The sequence below is a fragment of the Dipodomys spectabilis genome, unplaced genomic scaffold (genome assembly GCF_019054845.1).
Source record: "Dipodomys spectabilis isolate Male_0828 unplaced genomic scaffold, ASM1905484v1 ptg000334l, whole genome shotgun sequence".
NCBI lineage: Eukaryota > Metazoa > Chordata > Mammalia > Rodentia > Heteromyidae > Dipodomys > Dipodomys spectabilis.
In genome coordinates this window covers 235232-256189 of record NW_024871011.1, presented here as the reverse complement: position 1 = coordinate 256189, position 20958 = coordinate 235232, and the positions used below count along the sequence as shown (strand labels likewise).

At 38.7% G+C, this 20958-nt stretch overlaps 1 pseudogene; it reads right to left on the bottom strand.

Annotated features, from left to right (window-relative positions):
• Positions 1-1652: 1652 nt before the first annotated feature.
• On the bottom strand, positions 1653-1747 carry LOC122095096 (annotated as a pseudogene).
• Between the last annotated feature and the right edge of the window lie 19211 nt (positions 1748-20958).

Below are 20958 nucleotides of genomic sequence, written 5' to 3'. Positions count from 1 at the left end.
AGCTTCTGATTTCAGTTGCAAGGCGTTGGTTATGTTGCTCAGGCACCGTGTCCCCAGGCCTGGTCCCGGCCCCCAGCCTGGGGCACACCGGTTTGACCTGTGCTGCTGTGTATCCCACCTAGATTACGCAGCCTGGAGTACACATTTCAAATTTCTTCCACCGTTGGGTGTCTAGACCCAGGGGCGCTGTTCATGGCTTGGGCGTTTAATCTCCCTTCCAGGGTCACTCTTGTTCTAGCCTGGCCAGCTTAGTGTGCTCCATGGGCTGGTGGAGCCCTTGAACATTTTCTAGTTTTAGTGGTACAGATTTTGGAGTAGGGGTCTGGGGATTCCCACCAGCTTTGAGACCAGAGGAATACACTGTCCCGTGCAGGGTACTTACCCTGTAGCTAGTTGTTGTTTTTGTGTGATGTAGGTTGCTGGTTGCCGTTGCAGACAGATTTCAATTGAGGTGGTTGTGGGCTGGCCTGAGTGGTGGTGGCTCTGTGTGTTTCTCTCCTGTCACTGCCTCCATTGACGCTATTCCGGTCCACTCCACGGGATGGGCCTCTGGCCTCCACTGGAGGGGTGGATGAGGGGCCTCTGTGCAGGTTCTAGGCTCTGGGGTTTATCTCTGCACTCTCCAGATCAGCACCAGTTCCTTTCAGTTCTTCTGCTCTGGTGTTCTGTGGGCATCTCGTCTATCTCTGGGGTTCTTGCCATGGGGCCAAGTGGCTTTGGCAGGATGGAGCCTCTCTGCTCAAACAGAGAATAAGGAGTAGGGGTGGGATCTTTGTGTAAGCTCCCTGCTTGGAGGTTTCTTCATTCATCACAATCAGTGGGTCTGACACTGGTACCTGAGGGAGCTTTGGTGTGGGTGATCTGCAGACAGCCCCCTGTTTCTCTGGCACACAGGCAGTTCCCACCAGGCCGGGCTGGCCGTGGCTTGGTGCGCTGCTGTGTGGCCAATAAACGTTGGGGTAGGGTCTTCACGCTTCTCTGTTGTGAAATTCTTCTTTTTAACTTTATTTTTTGTTTTTCTCTGCTTCCTGTTTTTCTCTGGATGTTGGTCTTTTTGTTGTTGTTGGTCTCTTGGGGAGATTAAACGTTGGAACTGCAACTCTCTTTTTGGTTGGGGTGAACTGTGGCATTCCCCTACTTCCCCGTCGCCATCTTGGTCCCCCCTCGAGTTTTTGCTTTTTATAATCAGAAATAATTTTAATTTATCTGTTGAAATGAGTACTAAAACAACTAAAGATATTTCTGGTGCTTATATGAAAAATTATACTTTAAAATATTCTGTATTCTATTTGTATAATACCCATAATCTATTTTATTCTTTCCTAGATATAAGACTTTGAATACTACATTGTTTTATAATATGTAGGTTCAGTAATAAATGTGTCCTTTCAGATTGCATTCCATACAGAAACAGTTTAAGATTCCTTTTTTACTAGGTCCTTATAGTATATTCCTTTAGAATAAAATGACAATGTTGTCTAATTTTAAAAGTTTTATAAAGATTATGCTATGTAAAGGCCTTTCTAAGGTGAAGATTTAATTCACTGATGTCAAACTAACTTTTATTTATATGAATTACATGTATTGTTACACTTTTAATTTTGTAATCAACTTTTTAATAATTGTTTTTCATTTCTTACATCTGAAGAATGAAAAATATGGAATAATTCACAGATTTTCATATCATCCTGTGCAATTGCCATGTTAATCTCTGTATTGTTGAAATTTGGGTATGTGCTTCTGAAGCATGTAATGTCCTCTAATTTTAGGTAGTTAATGATGCAATCTTCATACAAGATTATATCCTTGGGTGCCTATTTGTAACAAGGAAACTTTAATGTTCCTAACAATGCTACTTATTTCCCTAAAATTCTGTGTATAATGAAAAATAATTATATTGTTGAGTCGAATGCTCACGTTTGCAATTCTTTTGTCAATGACTATTTTAAGTCTTTTTCATTTTAGATTTAATCATACTTTGAAGCATTTTTAGCTAGGTCCAAAGAGGATGGCTTTTTAAAGTACTTATTTATCCAACTGAGTTAACTCTGTAGAGCTAATGGATTCAAAGTAAGCCTTGCATAAGAGCTCCTTCTAAACTTCTGCAGCTGAAATTTTCCCAAATGAGGTATTATTGGCACAAATGTTTACCTGACACTTCATTCTTCTTCCATGTAGGTTCAGACCAACCAGAATATCTTACCCTGACAGCGTAAATTGTCTTACTTAAACAAAACAAATCTTAGTTACAAGGGATCATAGAAAGATGAACATTTCAGACAAAACTGTTCAGACTAGAAGGTTTTTATCAAAATATAATTTTTCATTATACCTACCATTTCAAAAGTAGCTAAATCCAAGAAGGTGAAAAAATTGTTCATATGCATGATTACTTAATGTCCTGGCCTGTCTACCTTCCAACCAGGCAGGAACTTACACTACTGCCTTTCTATCACCAAATATTTTCATAGATCCAGGAGAAGTCCATATGTTTCTCCTTGTTATTAGGCCTTAAATTGGTAAAGTTTCCTCTTGCTTCCAGTCTATAAATCTACAAATGTAAAGGTTTAAGTCTAACTCTACCAAACACTGAGGTAGAGATAATGGAATAATACTTTAAGACAGAGTTGCTTTTGATACCCTAACCACAAAAGAACAATGTAAAACATGTGCCCTTTTTTATATTATATATAGTTATATATTTTATATTTATATGTGCTGATTTTATATTTCCCACAGTGAAACTTACTAGAATCAATTGATAACTTGACAAATAAATTGATAATTATTTATTCCAATAAATAGAATTGGAATATAAATACTTAGGTTTAGAATATATACTAGAATATAAAAAGTATCAATGCAATGCCTTCCGTATAAACTTGTGATACCTTCTAAGTGTTTGTGGTCTTCTGAATTCACATTGTTAAAAATCAATGTTGTTTTCTTCTAATCTATAAGAGATTCTACTCTGATGCTCTATTTATTGTTTTAACTCGCTGGCCCCAAACTGTTTTTCTCCATATTTCTGAAGCATTCCTAAAGATTATACTCTAATTGTGGTAATATGATATCTAAAAGGCATTATTCTTCTATAGACCCATGGGTCCTAGTATCTTATGGCCGAGTTACCTGCATTGTCAGATAACAGGGGCTAGACTTCTCACCTAGTCCTATGCAACATGCCAGCAGAAAGTAACTGAAAATCCATCTCAATTTCTCATTTCTTATAATATTTCAGGGCCCCAATTCCTTGAGATACAAGAATTAGCAACAAGAAATTGTGTAATGCAAAGCAACTTAAAATGAAAGATGAGGTCACAAAATCGAGAGAAAGTACTGCATTTCAAACTCAATTTACAGATGACCAGCCCATATGAGTGAACAAGATCAGAAAGTTTCAAAAGATTATTTTTAATACCCCTCCCGTAATGATTAATGTAAGATTTCAGCCCAGCATATGTGAGCCCAAAAAATAGTTCATAGAAGGATAGATCCATGATTGATATGCCAAGCCAGGAAAACTTGAATTAGAGGTCAAATGTAATTCAGCAAAACATTAATTGAGAAGATCGTTTGTGCTTCAAAACACTGGTACTTTAGTACAACTTGGTTCTGTGGAATAAAAATGTTGTCATTCTCAAACCAATGATAACCTACATTTAATCTCCTGAAAGTGTATTCCTTTTCAAATAAACTTTTTGAAATAACACTTGCCAAATAACATTTGATAAGTAGATGACACTTAGTGACATTACAAGTTTTTCAAGTGTAGGGAGCAAGTTACAATAGAGCTGATTTATTTCCCCAGCACTAATGCCAAAAAGGTTGAACCATTCATTAAAGTGTAGAAATAGTACCATGCACCATTTGTGTTGTTCAGTAGGTGCCTTCCAGAAATTTGTTAAATAGATCAGCCTCCCATATTTCAACCTCAAACATTAGCTAATAAAGTAAATTCATCACTTAATAAGGGACATTTTAAAAAGTCACAAATACTTGCCTTATCATATGTTGTTTTGTTTTCCCTCTGTCTAACATAGTAAGAAATATGTCTTTAAGTCATGAACATGGGTACTCATCTGAGATGTGAGAAAATCTATCTCCTCTATCATATTTCTCTATAGTAGTAAATGTTAGTTTTCTTCTTTTTCCAAAACTTATAGGTAGTAGAAAGTCTTATCCCACGTAAAATAAAATAATCACACACTATTGTACAAAGCCATTTATAAAAATTGGTAGTTAAGAATACATTCAAAGCCATTTTTAAACTTTCTTTTTGACTACAGATTAATCTTCAAATGCATGAGAATATAACCATGTCTAGATGTTTCAAGTCTCCAGTCTTGCAAATTGTTATTGCAGATGAATGAATTATGGAAATATAAGCTTAAATCAGTTCAAGTATATGCAGGACTGAAACTACATGGAATGTATATAAACCTTTCAAAGTATTAACAGACAGTTTAACAGAATGACTATCAGGAAGTTGAAATCAGAGAGGAATAATAGTAAAGACAGAATGAATGGAAAATGGAACAAGGTGCAAGTACAGCTAGAATACTCAATGTACATATTTGAGAAAGGAAATGGTAAATCGGAAATAAATCTTGTAGAAGGGGTTGGTTGAGAATGATAGAAGGAGTCACTGTGATCCAGGAGCAATGGGTAATTAGGTGGACATATTTAATGTTAAGACACTTGCACAAACTTTGGAAATTCAGTTAAAAACACAAAAACAAACAAAAACACACAAAAATCACAACCAAACAGCAATTTCTAGAGAGTATGAATATGACCTCTCAAAAATTTTAAGCAGTTAATGGAGGGAAATCTTGGTAAAAGCAAACAAAACTGGTCAAAGTGGAAGTTTGGCCTAGGGGAGGATTCTGAACAGATTTAAATAGATTATCTAAGGTAATAAATCACCTATATCTGCTGCAAATATTATCTTTCTTCTATGAGTACTCTTTGTCTGAACTGGATACTCTAGTCCTGAGCCACAATTTATAGCTTGTGAGGATGGAATGGAAGAAACAAGATGAAGAATTCCACTGTAGAGAAAACAATCCTTTATTTTTTCTCTCATCTCTCTTCACTACTTTTTATTCATACTTTTAGGTCAATTCATTTTGAATTACATTTTCCTTCTTTATTCTGGAAAAGTATTTAGTCAAATAATTCACTAAATATTGCCATTTTTTTATTATGCAGTTTAATTGACTAAGCGAGTCCATTCAACTTTCCTCTTGCATTTGGTTGCCATGAAACAACATCTATGTTAATGATCACAAATCTAATGTAAAATTTGTCTCGAGAAAACCAGTCCAAGAAGCTGTGATCACAAATACTTGGTTATATTTTTTTTCTTTTTTCTTTTTCCTTGAAAGTCTTCTTGTGTCTAAATTGCCCAGAAAAATAAGTACTCCATCACTTTTTGTTTCAATCAATTCTAACCTCAAGGATATATTTTGCTAACAAGATGCATAGGGGAAACCAAAAAATACTCCACTTTTACCTTCTCTCTTAAGACTCACCTTTGATACCATATCAGGAACAGTGAAGTTATTCTTTGCAAAATTATTTCAATTTATTATTTTATCTTGTTCTTGCATTTGCTCACCAAGATGTATGGAGAAGAATAGAGTTAAATCACCCATACCTTGGAAGACAGGTCTGTTACAAAAGGACAACGCTTCTGTGTCCTACTTCTATGTCCTCCTCTTAGCACTTTCCTGATTTCCAATTAATCACAGCTTCTTGGCTTCAAGTTTAGTGAAGCCTCAGCCACTGTACATCTTCATAGTTTCTCTTTTAAAACTCTTTTAAGTTGCCTCATTTGGATGTGGAATTTATTTTCATGTCTTCATTCAATCAGTTCTGCATTCTAGTGAACCAAATAGGCTCTGTAAAATCACTTTAGGTAGCAAAAATATTAAGACAACCAAATAAACTCTGTAAAATCACTTTAGGTAGCAAAAATATTAAGACAATCTACATCAAAAAGTTTTGGCCTCCCTCTAATGCTGAAGACAATACACTTAGCTAGGGCTTCTAAGAACACTATTTTCTAAACTTTCCCATTTGCTAAATTCTTTTCTGAATCCAACACTTTTTTTTGGGGGGGGGGGTCCGGTCATGTGGCCTGAAACTCGGCCTGGGCACTGTCCCTCAGCTCTTCAGCTCAAGGCTAGCACTCTACCACTTGAGCCACAGTGCCACTTCCAGCTTTTTTCTTTTTGCTTATGTGGTGCTGACGAATCAAACCCAGGGCCTCATGCATGCAAGGCAAGCGCTCTACCACTGAGCCACTTTCCCAGTCCTTGAACCCAAAACTTTTTGGCTTATGTAATTAGAGAATTCTTCACTATCTCATGTTAATAAGGATATTATATTTTGTGAGCCACTTAGAAATATGAAATCATTGATTTGATGTACCCAATCAGATTTTTTTCTATATTTCACTTCTTCACGTGCAAAGACATTGTGGAAAGTATTACAAACAGAAAAGTGTAAACCCAATACCCTCTTTCATTTTAGAGGGCATTTTCTCCCTAAATATTTTGACTCAAATTATCTTTGTTTTTTTGTTTTTGTTTTTGTTTTTGTTTTTGTTTGGTGGGGGGTTCCAGTCTTGGGGCCTGAACTCTGGGCCTGAGCGCTGTCCTTCAGCTCTTCAGCTCAAGGCTAACACTCTACCACTTGAGCCACAGCACTACTGCCGGCTTTTTTCTTTTTGTTTATGTGGTGCTGACGAATCGAACCCAGGGCCTCAGACATGCAATGCAAGAGCTCTACCACTGAGCCACTTTCTCTGCCTGACCCAAATTATCTGTTTGATAATTAAAGGTTAATTCACAAATTTTGATGTTTTATTTTTTTAAGAATTTGAATTTAAATTCCACTACAACGTTGTTTCACACAGTGAGAGTATATTTCCTGGGTAATGACAATTCTCAAGGGAACCTATAGGATTAAAGCAAGTTTTCTGAGGTTTGTTTGTTTAGTGTGAAAAAGAGCCATCTTTACCCACATTGCTTCCTCTCTACTAAGTCTCCATGGATTTCTTTGCATGAAAGCCTATTTTCCCAGGCAATTTTAAATTTTCTCAATAGGATAAGGTGTTAAAATTTTTGAACAATTAAAATTTACCTGTCATAACTTTAAAACTCTTTTGAAATTCCTTTATGAGAATCACGAATTCACCAATCCTAATACCACCTTTACCACCAAAAAGTTAACATGTTGTTTTCATGATTTAGTGTTTATGCAACTATTATTTTCCAGTGGCATTGTTATGTGTGTATATGACCATATAAGCTGATGCTGAGAAAAATGAACTCCAAGATATAGAAACAGATTTTTATTTGTGGTTTTTGTTTTTTATGTACTATGTAATTGTTATTTTTTTAGGATTTTCCCTATGGTTTCTCCCTGCTGTATTTGATTTTGGTACCCTGTGTATTGTGTATACATTTACCTTAACTAGGGAAGGGAAGAGGAACAACAAAATGGTGAGAAAAAGCAGAAAGGCAAACCAATGCAATAGCAATACTCACAAGACAATATGTTGGAAATGGACATTACAACTTGTGAGGGGTGAAGCGGGGAAGGAAACCTGTGAGAAAAATGAGGGAGAGGTAACAAGTTTGAAAAGTTATGCATTCACTACCTTATAATTACTGTAACCACACTGTATATCACTTTGATAATAAAATTTTTTAAATAAGCTGCATAAAATATAATTTCACTGTATTAGTATAGTAAATATTATTCTTTATGTATTAACTTTAAAAATCAAAACTATTTGACATCTAATTTGAATTAACTACCCTTTCTTTATCAGAGGGTCATCTACTTGAATATTATCCATCTAGACAATATTTTCACAATATACTTGCCAATATTTTGAAAAAAGAATAAATTTAGTACTTTCTCATACTAAAACTGAAAATAGATTAATTAAATGGAAACCCATAACTTTTAAAAGTAAATAAGTTGTTAAAAGGACAGAATATATGTGTTATTCAAAATTCCTATGACTCAGTATTCATTTTTAAATTCTCAACATTCCATACCTCAGAGATTCAAAACAGTACCTGTTTGCATGTTATAAAATTCTGCAGTAGATACAGTTTCCAATGGGGTGTTGCAGATTGAGAAATCAACAGAAAAATAGCCACATTCTTATAGAGGATAAGACTATGAAGCATCTGTAACAATTAGTTCTTCAAGAGTAAGCAATTGTTTATCAGAGTAAGCTTTATTTCTATGACCATCAATCCCAAGATTTGTGCCATAAAGTCATCCTAGACCAACAGTTTCCATCTTGTAAGGTGCACCTTAAAATTCCTTAATTCACTTCATGAATAGCTTAACTCTATTGTGAAATCTACTACACCTGTGCTAATGTGATGCCCTCCTTGTTCTGGAAAGAACGCCACAATAAACTGAGCTGCATCACTTTTCCCCCAGTGGTATTCTTGAAATCAGAACACTTGCAAATATTTATATTTTACTTTTTAACTATCATAGATATTCAGGATGCTAAGATCAGAAAATTATGGTTCAAAGCCACCTCAGGCAGGAAGGTTTCTTAGATTCTTATTTCCAATAAACTACTCAGAAAAAGCCAGACACAAGTGGCACTGAGGTTGAAGTGGTAGGGCACGAGCATTGAGCATAAACAGGCTTAGGGACAGTGTCCAGGCCCAGAGTTCATGCTTTAGGACAAGCCAATGAAACAAAAATAAAAATGAAAACAAACCCCAAACCTAGCATTTTTCTCAATGTTTAAAGAGGCACGTAATTAAGGAAATGGCTTCCTGTGTTACATATATGAAGAAGAAAGAAGATGTCGCACAATTACTCTCTTCAAACCATATTATAGAACACCCTTAAAAAATTGCTCTTTTTCCAAATTTATAAATTACTGTCATCCATTTGTTGGCAACTCTGTCTAGATTATTCACATTATCATGTTATACATGAATTGTTTTTATTATTTATTAACTAAGTTCTAATTATAACTCTCTTGAAAGTATATTCTAGGAAAATAGGAATGCCAGTATCATTTGTGAATTTGTCAATTAAACCTTCTACTTAAAAAGACTTTTGTAGTAGGTATAAAATATGAAATTACAAACAAAACCAAAATATTCATTTTAAATCTCAGTTCTAGTTTAGCAAGATATACGAAGTTCTATGTTAGACATACTTTGCTATTTCTCCAGGCTTAAGCTTTTATAATCCTTCATCAGTTCTTTGGAATCTAACAGAATGATACTTACTTACTTTTGCAATTTTGGGGGAGGGAATCATGAGCCATTTTGCATCTAGGAATGTTCTGTAATGAAGAGAGCATTTAAAACAAGTGAGGATTATATATGTGTTGCATTTCAATAGGAAAGCTGACTTCTCAAAACATAGTGACAAAATTAGCCCGAACTTCCAAGTGTGTATTCCTTTTTTGTTCTTTGTTGGTTGGTTTGCTTTATTGAGTCAAAAGTATACTATCTGGTACAGGGAAGGTATCACTATGTAATTCCACTCCTTAATCTCCTGTCTTAGTCTCCAGGCTTGTACCACATTGCCCTACCATATTTTGTTGGTTTATTTAATCTAGATAAAGATTAGAAATTCTGAACTTCTCCTATGATCTTATCCACTAGACTGACTGCTCAGACTGTTTAAGTACTATTTTCAAAGATGTTCTAACATTTTTTTCGGGTAAGAGGTAGATTTATTCATCGTTCCAGCTGGCACCAGTCCACCTTGATCCTCCACAGGGTGGGGAAAGGCCTGAGAAAGAGAGCTGGAAAAGAGAGAGAGCTGGGAGAGAGAAAAGAGCTAGAAAAGAGAGAAAAGAGCTAGAAAAGAGAGCATCTGGGAAAGGTGTGAAAGAGAGAGCTAGGAAAGAGAAGGGAGCTGGGAAAGAGAAGGAAAGAGCTAGAAAAGAGCAGAGAGAGTGTTCTAACATTTGACACAGGATATGAACATTTTCAGATGTATTTGCAGGGGTCTCTGATTCATTCCTCCATGTATCTGATCCCATTAATAATGATAACTTGAATCTCTTACTGTCTCTGGTCCCTAGCTATGTAATATTCTCAACTTCTTTAAAGAAAGTTCACTTGAGGGCTTTCTAATACTAAAAATTATCACTTGATTGTAGTCTTACTCAGGACATATTTTCTATTGTTTTCTAAATTTTCTACAAATTCTGAGAATTGTTTCATTTTGTATTTGTGTGTGCACATATAAGTGCCTCTCTGTGTATGTGTATGTTTGTATGTATTTATGCAAAAGCCTCAAACTCTTACTCAGCAATCTTGCTCATGACTGGGATTCCAGGTTTGGCTGATGGATTATAGGTAGTGTCTCAAATCCTGTTCTGCCAAGGCTGGATGCAAACTGAACTTCCCAGAAACCTTTACATCCTTATTTTTACAGGAGTATCAATTTTTAAGCTACAAACATTTTTTGTGAATGTAAAGCCTAACCTGTAGCCCAGACTTTTAACTCAAGAATTCATATAAAGTTAGATGAACATACACATTACATATCTTGAGTGTACACTGTTAGAAAGGTGATCACAAGCCTAGTAGTGGTTAGATCTGAGGATTGGGGTTCAAATCCAGCCGCTAGGAAAGTCCTAGAGACTCTTTTCTCCAATAACTACCAGAAAACTGGAAGTGGCACTGTAGCTCAAGTGGTAGAGCAGTAGCCTTGAGCTGAATAGCAGAGGGACAGCAGCCCGTCCCAGCGGTGAATTGCCATTACCAACAACAGCAAAAAAGAATATAAGAAAATGAAAGAAATTTAATCTGATCTTAACCACCAGTTTCATTGCTAGTATATTCCCTGTTCTCTCAATATGGACTCCTTTTTTCCAGTTAAGTCCATGATCGTATATCTGACTTGCATTAGAAACAAGATCATTCTTCTATTCTACTTTTTACAAATTTACGTGATTAGCAAGCAAGATTTAGAAAGGGAGTGGCCTCATGCTTCATGTTTCACTTAGGAGTAATGTTTTCCCTATATCACTCCCATAACTCTACATGCTGGACTTGACTTTATTGTTTCAATGCTGTCTTATTTGTAGAGTCTTCTCTTCATAAACACAGAACTTCTCTTTCTCATATTATTGCTATTGTGTCACCTACTGTTAACTCATGTACACTTGGGAAATTAATGCACAGCACATACACTCACAAAAAATGATCTGAAAACCTTCTTCCCATTTAAAATTCGTCTTAATTTACAGAGCACTTAAGAAGTTTGTACTCAATACACTCATGGATAATGTATTTATAAGCAATTTAAATTTCACATTTTCTCTTTAGTAAGTTATCTCTGAAACACGTGTTACCACATGTCCAAAGGTGTCCTTGTGGTATTTCAATGAAGCCAGAAAACATTCATTTTATCTGGAGCAGCACCATAGAGTGTTTACTGGAAGTAAGTGGAAGTAACTGTTACTGGAAGTGTAAACCAATACCAGGAGAGTAATTGAACTTAGAAGAATGACAAAGTTCAACTTCACTTTTGTTTTCCTTTCTACTATACAAAAGAAGAATCCAAAGTTTGAAAGAAACGCTGTCCCTGACTTTTTTGAGTGTGTCCTTTACTCATATAAAACTTGTCTATAAACTTCTAGTTGAGAATATTACAAAAGGAAACAATACGCCATTTGAAGGCCAGCATAGAACAAAGGAAATAACTTCGTTTTTAAAGTGTTCTCCTGCAAAGGAACAAAGGCATGGAGGTTTTAAAGTGTCTTATGGATGGATGTTTCACTCCTGAGATGATTCTCTTGTTGCAGGAGTCAGTTATCAATTCCTTTAGTCTGGTCCTGAGTTTTCCATAGCAATAAGGATTTCAAAAAAGCAGGATCCAGTGAGTATGATCAGTAAAAGGAGCCTCTTCTCAGACCAGTACTCCTATAAGGAGGGTCCCAAAGAAATACCTGGGGTTTCTTTTGTTTGCTTCTTTGTTTAGTTTGTGCTGGTTCTGGGGCTTGAACTCAGAGGATGGACCCTGTCCCTGTACAGTTGTCTTTCCTGACCACCTTCCCCCAAAGATAGTACTCTACTGACTGAGCCAATACTCCACTTCTGCCTTTATGGTATTTAATTATAGATAAGTGTTTGACCGACTTTGCTCCCTGGATTGGCTTTGAACTGAGATAGTAATAAATCCAAGTGACATCAACTTATGGACTTCTCTTTTGAACTAAAAAATATTTGATGAAGTTTATAATAAAGCTAATATTTGACAATTTTTAAAAGAAGAGAATATGTTCAGCAAAGAATCTATAACTTACATAACTCAGCAAAAGTAAGTGCACTGAATCATTTTGGAATTATTTTCTCTTCTTGGGAAGATTACTATTGACTTTGTCGTTCCTTTTGGGGAAACTTAAAGTCATTTTTGCACATTTTCTGTTGGTCATGGGGCTTGAACTCTGATCCTGGGCATTGTCCCTCAGCTCTTCAGCTCAAGTCCAGTGCTATACCACTTTAGCTACAGCACCACTTCCGGATTTCTTGTGGTTAATTGAAGATAAGTATTTCATGGACTTCCCTGACCAGGCTGGCTTTGAACCACAATCCTCTGGTCTCAACCTCCTGAGTAGCTAGGATTACAAGCATGAGCCACCAACATCCAGCTCCTATTTGTATTTAGTGCAGTTAATGACACTAAGTAGACAAGAATGGAAATCTGAATCAAATGATGTGACATTGCAGTTTTTAGAATAATTGAGGTAGCAATAAATATGTCTTCCTTTGCCATTTTGTTACATTAATGACTCAGGAACTATGGAACCCTTACATTAGCAGCCTCTTCCATCTGTGTAGGTATATTTATTATCAGTAAATATTCATAGAGAAATTGAGAAGGACATATTTTTAGAAAGCACAGTATTTTCACAATAAAAATAATAAAAAGAAAGCAAAGGAGATCAGGTATGAAATAACAGCATAGAAAGAGATATATTTATCACACAGAGATTAAGAACTAGCCTAAGAGATTTAGAATGCTAAAGGCAATGAGGAATTTGCCTAGTTGATAACTAGTTCTTCAATAACCAAAAATGGTTCCCTAGAATGATTTCTGCTATACCTTAGTTACTATCATTTATTCCTTCCATCTGGAGTCATTCCTTCTCTTCTTTCACAACTGTTAATTAGCCTCTGCCATTTTGGTGACATGACTGGCCAAAAAGGTTTCCAAATCTCACTTAGACTACCCTTCTCATTGTGATTAGCAGTGAACACTCAAAAGCCTGGAATCTTTCAATATCCTGAATTAATCTTCACCTGATATCTAAGCACATTCCTGGCATTAATTGCCATGACCTTATGAACAGAACTTTTTTTTTTCAACACAGTATCCTAATATTGCTAAAGTGCATGAATTGGGGACTATTGTCAGGTATTAGTATGGAACGAGCAATTATATATTCCTAGTATGGGTTCTTTATTTTCGTTTACTAAATGTTTGTTGTTGTTGTTGTTTTGCCAGTCCTGGGGCTTAAACTCAGATATAGGGAATTATTCTTCAGCTTTTTTTTTCCTTCAAGGTCAACCTTCTACCACCTGAGGCACAGCACCATTTCCAGCGTTTCTTTTTCTGTTTATGTGGTACTGAGGAATTGAACCCAGGGTTTCAAGCATGCTAGGGAATCACCATACCATGAAGCCACTTTCCCATAGCCCTAAATAACTTTCTTAAGATGGCATTACATTTTCATTCTTTAACTATGTATCATAATTTTGGCCAGAATTTTTTTGCTAGAAAAGGACATTGAACACAATACTGAGTCCAGTAAGGGTAGATGGACAATGAAAAACCGTCTTGGTCTAGACAGGCACAGAAGGACTTACCTCATAGAGCTGGTACAATAGACTGAGCAAGACATCTCCTGACCCATATCACACCTCCAGAATGAGAGGGCCACCTTGGTTCCAGCCACATGGGGACGCTGGGCCATCTCCTCCAGCACCCATTCAACTAGTTCCTGAGTGTGTGAGAGAGAGAGAGATTGAAAGAACGTCAAAATTACACTTAAGCCTGGGGCAGGTGGCTCAGACCTATAATCTTAAGAACACAGGAGGCTGAGATATGAGGATCACAGTTCATAGCCAACCCGGGCACGAATGACTGTGAGACTGTTATCTCCAAAGAACCACCAGAAAACCGGAAGTGGGGCTGTGACTCAAGTGGTAGAGCCCTAGCCTTGAGCTGAGAAGCTCTAGGACAGTGTCCAGGCCCAGAGTTCAAGCCCCACGACTGACAAGAAGTGGACTGCCCACCACAAGAAGTGAACTGAATAGCACCCATTGTCCTAAGGAGCAAGGCAGAGAAGTCAGGCCGAGCTTCCTCTCAGCTGGGAGTCATGAATCAGTCACTCGGATACTCTGTGCCTCAGTTTCCCCAGCTGCAAAAGTGATCAAAATGAAGGATCCCCTTCCTCATGGGGATAGGTTAATAATGAAAGAAAGCCATGTTTTCTTTCATAATCCCATGCCTGTTGCACCACTAAAAACACACACCATCTGATCTCTTTCTGGTTATCTTCCTGTCATATGCTCACAGAATTGCTGAGAACTGAATCTGAAGAGCCCTCCCTTTGTTCCTGGCCCTGCTCCAGAGATCCCTCGGTATTAATCCCTTGTTTCCTAACAACTGTCACATGAGGAGATTGAAGTCCAATGGTCGAGGCCCACCCCAGAGCTTCACCTGTGGTCAAGAATCAGCTGCCATGGACTGAGTTTGGGACAATCCATCTAAACCAATTGCTGAGCATGTCATCACATGTCTACCATTCCAACTACAGAGGACAAGGCCTGGTGGTGCATGCCTGTCACATATAGGAGGATCATGATCCAGTCCAGCCTGAGCATATACTATGTCTCCATCTCAGAAATGCCCAAGACATAAAAGCTTGTCTCGCATGTTAGAAGACCTGACTGGCAAGCCTAAAGCCTTGAGGTCAAACCCTAATATACAAAAAATAACCAGAGGCCCAGTGCTGGAGGCTCATGCCTATAATCCTAGCTACTCAGGAGGCTGAGATCTGAAGATCACAGCTCAAGAGTTAAAGTAGGGTTGGCCTTGCCAATCAGACATCATGATGAGAAGACCTGGAGTCTGAGCTATGCTGTTGTACTCCATACTAGCAGGGCTCATATACTTACTAAGTGTTGGCCATGCTCTCTTTACCCCTGGGAAACCACCCCCTATGGGCCAAACTCCCAGGTCCTCCCAAGCTCCCACTGCCACCAATCAGGCCCATGACAGTACACAGCTACAGGGAACAGAGAACCCTTGTTCTTGTCATTTAACAATGCTGAGTCCCCTTCAAGCCTCTCACCCTTCCAGTCCCCCAGACCTCAGCTGTGAAGCCCATGCACCTCCCAAAGATAGCAGGTAGAAGTTACCAAAGCATCCAGCCTCCTTGTTACAACCCACTTCTACACACACACACACACACACACACACACACACACACACACACACACACACATTCAGACCGGTGACAGAACACTCTTCCTTGCAGCACCTTCAAGTTGCCAACGTATCACTCACCTTAATACAGTCAGGCTGTACAAAGAGAAAGATGATCTCTCTTTCTCTGTCTCTCTATGTGTGTCTCTCTGTCTCTCTCTGTCTCTCTCTCTTTGTCTTTTCCTGTCTCTGTCTCTCTGTCTCTGTCTCTGACTCTCTCTTTCTCAGTCTCTGTCTATCTGTCTGTGTCTGTCTGTCTGTCTGTCTCTGTCTCTCTCACACACATACACACACACACAAACACACTCAGAGCTGTGCATATCCTGAGTTTGTTGAAGACCAGATGGACTGGGAGCACCCACAGAAGCTGGTAGAGCTGGGAAATGTGATCAACTTGTGAGAACTTTTGACAGTTGGGGGCGGGGGATAGGCTGATTGTATGTGTGTGTGTGGGGGGTGTCTTCCCAGATATTCACCTTCTGTTCTGACCCCCAGCATCCTCACCTCCCTACTGGGTTTTCTGGGACCCTGTTCAGTTGAAAAGGTGACCAAGCACAGAAGACAAGGTCTCACACAGCAATGGGGGTCTATCTTCTGCATCCAACACCCTCACCCCCTGGAAAAAGGAAAAGACCCCAGAAGGCAGGTGTGGAATGCTGCTCCCCACCTCTCACCAGAGAGAAGAAGGGTGTAGAAGTGTCCCTTTGTGGCTCCTACTGCTCCAGGCCAGGGGCTCTTTGGTCCCTACTCCTCACCCAAGCCTGCATCTCCCTGTTTCCTGAGACAATGCCCAGTAGGGATGGGGGTGGGGTCCTCAGGTCAAAACCCACCCCCACACTTGGGGCACATTTGTGGCAGTGCCTGGGTCAGAGTGTGGGGCACAGGAGAGGCGTGGTTCTGGGTCAGGAGGAGGGGAAGGGGGAATATGGGGTGTGGCCTTCATTCATGTATCCCATTAGTCAGAAAGAACCATGAAAGAATGAGGGTGTGGCTGGAATCCTGTGATGCAGGCAGAATGGGCAGAGTCAAAGGACAGCAGAACCTTTCCCAGGAAACTCTGTCCAATCCAGTTGGGAACAAGTGGGTGACCTGCTTTAGCCGGATGGCTGCACAGATTGTTGCATATGGCTGTTTATTGCTAGTCTTGGACCTAGAACTCAGGATCTAGGCACAGTCCGTGAGCTGTTTTTGCTCAAGGCTTCTCCTCTACAACTGAAGCCACACAGCTCTACTTCTGGATTTGTTGGCACAAGTTGGACAGGAGTTTCAAGGACTTTTCTGCCTAGGGTGACTTTGACCATGATACTCCTATCACAGCCTTGTAAGTATCAAGAACGACTGGTGAGAGCCACTGGTGCCTGGCTAACCATGGGTCTTGCTGATGTTCTTGGTCAGAACAGTGAGTTCCCTATCCTCATGTTGAAGTAGTAGGAGATGGAGCCCACAATTGAAATCCTGGTCCTGCCACCTCCAAATGGCAGGAGATCCTAAGAAACTCATTTTTATCCTTATGATTACCAATGGAATGTAATGTATGTCATGATTGAATGGGTAGTTCTTGAATGATTCTAGGACAAAATTATACGCAATTATATTATGGTACACTGATCAATTTTAATTAATACTTTATGAAGCATTTAAACAATCACATTCATTTAAATGGAGGCATAATGAAATACCTAAGAATTGGGCATCACATAGTATAAAGGTGCCATTTTTTTCTGCCAGGACTGGGATTTGAACTCATGGTCTGGGTAACACCGTTTCACTGTGTGGGAAGGCGAAGCTTGCCTCCTTGATGTCAAGAAATTCAAGTCTGTTCCTTAGGCCTGAAATCAATCTCCACCACAAGAAAACATCCTATTTGTATACATTTTAAATATATGATTTATATTTATATACATATTTTGACTCCATATTACGTACATTGTAGTTATTCACTTTACTTTTTGTTTTATTCATGTATTGACTGTTCATTTTATTGACTATTATGACACATAGAATAGTCATTACATTGATTACATAAGATATAGGTCTGCATATGTATTCCACTTCATACCTGACACACAGGACTTTCACAGAGAAGAAAAACATGTGTTACCATCTGCTTCTTACTCCACGGATTCGTTTTTAGTAGTTCTAGCATATGAACTCATGGCCTACAAGACCCAATTCATGAATGGATGAGTGTCAGCATGACATCCTGGGGCAAACTGAGCTGACAGGCAGTTCCCAGGACCTGAGATCAAGTCCCATCAGTTGACAAAATAAGAACAGATTGACACACAGATGGTAGTATGCTAATAAATATATATATTTATAGAGTGCCAGAGATGTCTATACATTATTCAGTTATATGGACTACATTCCTACCAATTCTTGGGTATTTATTAGGCCTGCATGTAATTAATGTTATTGTTTTCATCATTAACAAGCTATTAAGTAAGTTAATCAGTGTCCTGAAATTATTGCATTCCTGTAATAGTATTCTTTTAATGATTCATACATATTAAATAAAATCAGTCTCCTGAAATGATGCTGTCTAATTTTATAGGAGCATCATTCATGATCAATTCATTCAACCATGACATTGATAACATTCCATTGTTATTCCTATGGATGGAAACTAGTCTCGTAGTATCTTCTGCCATTGGTTGGTGCCAGGACGGGGATGGGGATTCGAAATCAGGACCTACCTTGACATGTGGGCCTATGGCTTCCCCAATAGTCCGCCAACCTTCAGAAATGCAAGAAGTACCCTTTGCAACAGTGTCATTTAGACCCAGGAGGGTCACTGGGCAATGAAAGAAAACGTAAAAAGGCCATCGTACCACATTTTTTCTGTACATTTTTTCCACACAAGGCCTGGGGGTCTAGGATCCCGGGATCAGCTGTGGGTATAGTTGCACCCCAGAATAAGGTGATTGAAGCTGTGGCAGAGTTGCCACGACCTGACTTCAAGCCCCCTGCTGAGGAAAAAAATTAAAAGAAATTAGCTCCCTGGTTTGCAATTCACCCTGTTTATTCTGCCAGGTTTTGGATTTGAACTCACAGTCTGGGTAAATCTGCAGCATTGTGGAAGAAAGGGAAGCTCACCATATTTAAAGATAAGGAAGTCAGGCCTGTACTCTAGGCCTGAATTCAAGCCTTAGTCCTGGAAAACATACTATTTATATACATTGCAAAGACAGGATTTGTACTTACCTATGGATGTTCAGTCCATACACATTTGGTGTGATTGTTCCTTGTATTTTATTTTATTCATTTATTTACCGTTGATTTTTACTTTGATGACACCCATTCCGTTTATTACATTGATGACATCCTATCACATGGCATCTAGATTTGTAGACGTATACTCCAGCATGCCTGACAACCTGGACTCTCAGAGAAAATAAAAAAAATTGTACACTTGGCTTCATACTCCATGATCCAATTGTTGAGAGTGTTGGGATCTGAACTCAGGGATTAGCAGGACCAATTGGTGAATAGTTTACAGTGAACACACCAGCCTGTGAGCAACTTAGGAGTTAGGCCATTTCCAGGATCTGACATTGATCCTCAGGATGGGCCATGGTAGTCAGAAATTCATAATTTAAACATAGGATCTATATTTACATGTGTGGACAGCATCTTGTATTTGGTGTACTTCTTCTCCTTATTTTCTGTCTTATCCATGGAAGTATTGTGTGTTTTCCTGAGCATGGTTACAGATATAACCGTCTTTACATGGATGACAACCTATTGCTATGGCTATAAGACTTCCTATGCATTCTCCATCCTAGCTGAGACCCAGGACTTTCACAGGACAGGAAAACAGGTGAATTGATGGGCTTCTTACATCAGGATTCATTTTTTGTCAGTGTTGGGATGTGAACTCAGAGCCTAGCAGGCCCAATTAGGGAAAGGGTCAAAGTGAGGACATCAGCCTGTGAGCAATGAAGGAGATAGGCCATTCCTAGAACCTGACATCGAGTCCCAGGGAGAGCCAGGATAGGCATAAATTCATAATTTAAACATAGGATCTATATTTACATACTTGTGAGGACAGTATCTTGCATTTGGTGCACTTCTCCTTATTTTGTGCCTAATTCATGAAGGTATTGTGTATTTTATTGAGTATGGTGACAGGTATAACTGTGCTGACATGGATGACAACCTGTTCCCATGGTTATAGGGTTGCCTATGCATTCTCCATCCTTGTTGAGTTCCGGGACTTTCACAAGAGAGGAAAATATGTGCAACGACTGGCTTCTGACAACAGAATGAATCTTTTGTCAGTACTGGGATGTAAACTGAGGAATGGGTAGCTCTGTGGCACTTTGGGGGAAGGGGAAGTGCACAATCCTTGAAGACTAGAATGTCAGGCCTGACACAGAGCCTGATTTGAAGCCCCAACACTGGAAAAAATAACAAGCCCACCTTTTTTAAACATAGGATTTCTCTTTACCTGCAGGTGTGGTATGCTCCTTGCATTCAGTGTAGTTATTCTTTTAATTGTGTCTTATTCATGGATGTATTGTGTATTTTATTGAGTATGGTGAAAGATATAACTGTGCTGACATGGATGACAAACTATTCCCATGGCTATAGAGTTGCCTATATAGCATTTTCCATCCTCGCTGAGACCCAGGACTTTCACAGAATAGGAAAACAGGTGAATCGATTGGCTTCTCACATCTAGGTGAATCTTTTGGCAGTGATGAGATTTGAACTCAAGACCCAATTGGTGAAAGCATCATGGTGAGCACACCAGCCTGTGAGCCTCTAAGGAGCTAGGCCATTCCAGGACCTGAGATGGAGCCCTGGTGGGGGCCAATATAGTCATAAATTCATCATTTAAACAGAGGATCTACATTTCCATAAATGGATGGGCAGCATCTTGCTTTCGGTGTAGTCATTGTCTTTGATTTGTGTCTTATTCATTGAGGTATTGTGTATAGGATGACAGATATAACTGTGGTGACCTGGATCACAACCTATTGCCATGAGTATAGAGTTGCCTATGCATTCTGCATCCTAGCTGAGATCCAGTAATTGCACAGCACAGGGAAACTGGTGCAATGTCTGTCTTCTCACATCAGGGTGAATTTTTGGCAGTGTTGGTATTTGAAATTTGGGCCTAGGAGGCCCAACTGCCCAATAGTTCCTTGTGATCACACCAGACTGTAAGCCACTAAGAAGCTGGACTGTTCGCAGGAACAGAGATCGAGCACCAGGGAGGCCACAATTTTTGTCCTGAATGCATCATTTAAACATGGGATGTATATTCAAATCCGTGGGAGGATTGCATTGTGCATTTAGTGTAGTTATTCTATTTTGTATGCTATTCATGGATGTATTGTGTATTTTCTTCAGTATATGATGACAGATATAACTGGGCTCACATGATAATAACCTATTCCCATGGCCCCAGGGTGGCCCATGCATTCTCCATACTAG